Source organism: Mus pahari, chromosome 19 (genome assembly GCF_900095145.1).
Source record: "Mus pahari chromosome 19, PAHARI_EIJ_v1.1, whole genome shotgun sequence".
In the NCBI taxonomy this organism is placed as follows: Eukaryota; Metazoa; Chordata; class Mammalia; order Rodentia; family Muridae; genus Mus; species Mus pahari.
The window spans coordinates 3,831,920-3,837,074 of NC_034608.1; the positions used below are offsets into that span (position 1 = coordinate 3,831,920).

At 43.4% G+C, this 5,155-nt stretch overlaps 1 protein-coding gene across 2 annotated transcripts in view; it reads left to right on the top strand.

Annotated features, from left to right (window-relative positions):
* Positions 1-1,721: 1,721 nt before the first annotated feature.
* Positions 1,722-5,155, top strand: part of LOC110336678 (ubiquitin carboxyl-terminal hydrolase 29) — a 30,232-nt gene continuing 26,798 nt past the window's right edge. For both annotated transcript variants that reach the window (XM_029532015.1, XM_021219382.2), the window contains exons 1-2: positions 1,722-1,761; positions 2,545-2,627. The gene's annotated coding sequence lies outside the window, so the exon portion shown is untranslated. The remainder of the gene's footprint in view (positions 1,762-2,544; positions 2,628-5,155) is intronic.

The following is a 5,155-nucleotide window of genomic DNA, read 5'->3' on the forward strand; positions in this document are numbered from 1 at the left end:
GGCGATATAGCCCATTTGGTAGAATACTTACATAAAGGCCTGGGTTCAATTCCCAGCACAGAATAAACAGGTTACAGTGGCATTCAGCCACAAGCCTAGAACTCCAGACTTGACAGAAGTTCAAAGTCATCCTTGGCTACATAATAAGCCTGAAGAGATCCTAGAATGCAACAGACCCTGTTTCAAAATAAACAAACAAATAAATAAAGCCTCGCACAGTGTCTCATGCCTTTAGTCTCAGCACTCAAGAGGCAGAGACACACAGATCTCAATCAATCAATCAATCAGTCATCAGTCAATCAATCAATCAATCAATCAGAAAAAAAGTGCCTGGAGAAATGGCTCAGCCATTAAGAGCACTGGCTGCTCTTCCAGAGGACCTGAGTTTGTTTCCAAACTCCCGCATGGGTTACTGCCTGCAACTCCTGCTGCAGGGAAAACTAAAGCTCTATTCTGGCCTCTGCAGGTACACACACACACATACTCAGACACACTACACACACACACACACACACACACACACTCAGACACACTATATACACACAGACACATACATTTTTTAAAAAAAATTTTTTTTTGGTTTTTTTTTTTTGTTTGTTTGTATGTTTTTTGAGACAGAGGTTCTCTGTGTAGCCCTGGCTGTCCTGAGACTCACTCTGTAGACCAGGCTGGACTTGAACTCAGAAATCTCCCTGCCTCTGCCCCCCAGAGTGCTGGAATTAAAGGTGTGGTGTGCACCACTACCCAGCTTTAAAAAATCATTTTAGAAAGCAAAACTAAATTTAATATTTACAGCATTATAATATATGCAGTCCATGTTCACCTATAAAGTACTCTAACAATTTAAGGTTGTCAAATTTTTTTCCTGTGTCACTGTTTTATTTCGGTGGCACACGCCTTTAATCCCAGCACTCGGGAGGCAGAGGCAGGTGGATTTCTGAGTTGGAGGCCAGCCTGGTCTACAAAGTGAGTTCCAGGACAGCCAGGGCTATACAGAGAAACCCTGTCTTGAAAAACCAAACCAAACCAAACCAAACCAAAAAACAAACAAACAAACAAACAAACAAACAAAAAACAAACAAACAAAAAAAACCAAACCATTTCTTGTGTTTCTTTAACCTGTACTGATTTCTGGCTACGGGTTCCCAATACTGACATTTACATTAAAAAAAAAAAAAAAAAAACAACAGAGGAGGGCAACCGGAAGCTGACTTTACAGATAAGTTCTTTTCTTCCACCTTTACTAAAATCTGAGGACTAACCGCAGGCCACCAGGCTCCCCCCCNCCCCCCCCCCCCCCCCCCGAAAGTGACTTTACATGCAGAGGCATCTCAAAGAGCCAGACAGACACTGACATAATTTGGGGTGGGGGAGGGTTGTTTGTTTGTTGTTTGTTTAAGAAAGAGTCCCACTATGCAGACTTGGCTAGCCTCGAATTCACTGAATTCACTTTCATCAATCCCTCAGGCTTGATGCTGACATTTTTGAGGAATACAGAGCAGTCTGTAGAATGTCTGTCAACCTAGGTCTGTCTGACGATTCCCGACTCTCAAAGATTTTCATCTTGGTGCATGTGTGTCTTTGTCTCTTTCTCAGTTTTCGTCCTTTTGTAAATTCGTGCCATGCCAAGAGGTGGTGGTTCACGCCTTTAACTCCAGCACTTGGGAGGCAGAGGCAGACAGATCTCTGAATTCAAGCCCAGCTTGGTCTACAGAGTTCCAGGACAGCCGGAGCTCTACAGAAAAAAACTTCATCTCAAAGGTAAGAAAGTAAGAAAGTAAGTAAATAAATAAACAAAAAGCTTATGACATTTTTTTTTTTGACCCAACAATGCAGCTATTGGTCTTGATACTGTCTAAAGTGTCCCCTGGCTTGATGAAGTTACTATTTTCCCTCCTTGTCAATTACCTGTGTAAATATTGTTTCTCTTTCTACTTTTGCACAACAAAGATTTATTTATATATTTTTCTCCAGTGGATGGCCTCACACCCTTGAGCGTAAGGGTGGGACATATTGTAATCAAGGGGCGATTAAAAGGGTGGTGGTATCTGAAGTTAAGACTCAAGCGCATTGGTAGCCTGAGCTCAGTCAGACCTTGAATAAAGGTGGAAGGAGCGAGCTTACTCACTCTGTAAAGTTATCTTATTCGCTCCTCCAGGGGACCCAAGGGTGATTCCCAAGACCTATAGCAGAGGACTCACAGTTGCCTGTAACTCCAACACCAGGGGATTTAATGCCCTCTTCTGCCTTCCTTGGTCACCTGCCCACTTGTGCACAGCCACCTATCTACCCCCCCCCCCAAAAAAAAAACACAAGTTTAAATAAAATTTGAAAGGGAAGGGTAGGGTAGATGGTTAATCTGGAGGAGTTAGACTGGGGAATGAGTATGGCCAAAATAAGTTGTATGCATGCATGGCATCCTCATTTTACTTTTTAAAAATCTTATACTTGTGAATATGAGTGGACAGGCACACGCCATAGGCCACACGTGGAGGCCAGAGGGCAACTTGCCGGAGTCAATTTTTTTTTTCTTCCATTATGCAGGTCCTGGAGGTGGAACTTACATCTTCAAACTTGGCTGAAGGCTCCTTTATCCTCTGAGCCACCTTATTGGCCCCACAATACAGGTTCAGTAACCACCGATTACTCTTTCCTAAGTTATTGCATGAGAGGTGACGCATGAAGGCTTTCTGGTCCCACGTCCCTGGCTGTATCTTTGTTAGAATTCTTCTCTGAGTCTCTGTTTTCTCTTATCCCACCTTAATTGATTCCATGCTGACTTTGTGGGTTTTAGCTTAATTAAGTTAATTAACTAAATTTATAATTTGCTACTTTCAGAATCTGTCTTCTCCAGAACGGTTCAGATTCTGATTCTGGATCTTTTCAAGCCTCTTGACACTTGAAAAAAAAAGGAAATCCCCCTCCTATTTTCCAGACACAATGAGACATTCTAGTCTCCTGTTTCCTTGCCCTGACCTGCAACTGACTAATTATCCACAGAGTTCCAGGTCCCCTGTGAGTAGAACAATATGTCAAAATCAAGATCTGAGCCCTGGGTGTGCCTTTTTTATTTTCCATGTTTTGGGGAATACCGAAGACTGCAGGATTTTTACTGGAAGAATGAGATAATGTGTTACTTTTTACGTTTTTAAAAATTATTACATTTTGTTTCTTTATTTTGTGTGCATTTATGTGTATGGGGGGGGGGTCTGCGTGAGTGTCTGGCCTGTGTGTGGAGGGGCTGAGGACAGCCTGTGCGAGTTCATTCTATCATTCCACAGTGTGGATCCCAGGGCTGAACTGAAGTCATCAGTCTCAGCTGCTAGCATCGTCTTTACCTGTTGACCTACTTCCCTGCAGGAGCCTTTACTGTTGACGCAAGCGTTTCAGGGCAAAAAACGTCTTTACCTGTTGACTCACTTCCTTCCAAGTGACTTTACTGTTGACCCATTTCACTGGGCTCACAGTTTTAACTTGTTTTTGAGACTGTCTCAGGTAGCCCAGACTGCCCTTGAGTCTAGAATTTAGTTAAGGAAGATTTTAATCTCCCAAACTTCCTGCTTCCTTCACTGGGACACATTTACACTTTTAAGAGACCACTCAGGTCTCCCATATGGAAAAACTTAAATGTTGAGAAACGTTTCCAAAGACACAACTTTTCCAAATCCTCTCTCTCTCTCTCTCTCTCTCTCTCTCTCTCTCTCTCTCTCTCTCTCTCTCTCTCTAACTTGGGTGATTTTGAAGGCCATCTTACACCTAGGCAAAATAAGCCAGATACATGATGTCACTTGTTTCATTTACTGGCAGGATCTAAAACCTGGACTCATTGGAGCAGACAAATGGTAGTTACCACAGCCTGGGTTTGGGGGTGATGGGGGTTAAGGAAATTGACCAAAACCTCAATTAGCAGGATGACAAGATGTCTCAGTGCTCCCATGGCTGAGATGCACGGGCCCAGAGAGGGGTAGGAACGTAGGAAGAATCTCACCTGGGTTTTTTGTCCTGAGCAAATTTGTGAATCTTGGTGACATGATAGGACAGTTTGAGGTACAGGAGGAACAAATTAAGGAAGTCCAGAGAGATGACCCCAGGGGTAAAGGGACATATCACCAAGCCTGGAAAACCGAGTTCAATACCAGGGACCCACATGGTGGCAGAAGTGAGCCTAAGAGTTGTCCTCTGACCTCCAAATGAAGGCCACAGCACATTAATGTAAAATATGAGACAATGGGGGCTGGAGAGATGGCTCAGTGGTTAAGAGCACTGGCTGCCCTTTCAGAGGACTGGGGTTCAAGTCTAAGCAGGCACATGGCAGCTTACAGTTGAGATGGGTCAGTGGTTAAGAACACTGACTGCCCTTCTAAGAGGATCTAGGGTTCAGTTCCTAGCATCTACATGACAGCTCACAGTTATCCCTAACTCGAAGATCTGACACCCTCACATAGAAATACACGTAGGCAAAACACCATAAAATTAAAACGCATAAATTATTTTTAAAACTATACATGGTAACAATAAATGTAATTCTAAAATAATTTTAAAGGTACCATGCCCACCGGAGGGATATATGGCAAAGTTACAGTGGAGCAGCAGGAACGGGAGAAAAAAACATGGTCGTTGTTAGTGAATTACACTGTGCAAACACAGAGCCTGGGCTTGTGGAGAGAAGGCAGCCAGAGTGTTTACCATTTCCCTGGCAGCCAGAGGAAAGCTCAGCTCTCAAATCAGCAACGGAATTTTCCACTGAGCTAAAGGCCAGGCTTCGTTCCGAGAGTTATATACCTCCCTGTGTAATTAAGGACGGAAAAGGTCTCGCTTAGACATAAAACAATGTGGACAGTCTTCTGAGACTGTCTGTTTAAAGTCACATCTGTCTAAAGAGCCATCTGGTTTGCAAATTTCCCCTTGATTGTATCCTTCGTTTTCATCCAAATTTTGCGAGCTGACATTGAATTTTATAATTTGCAGGCTTTATTGCTTCAGGGTGGGAGGGTGAGACAGGGCGAGGGTCTCACTTGGAGCCAAGGTTGGCCTGGAATGATGTGGCCTAGGTTGGCTTTGAACTCTCAAGATCCTCTTACCTCAGCCCTGCAAGGTTGGAGTTTCTAGGTGTGAGCCACCATGCCTGGCAACTTAATTCTTTTTTTTTTTTTTT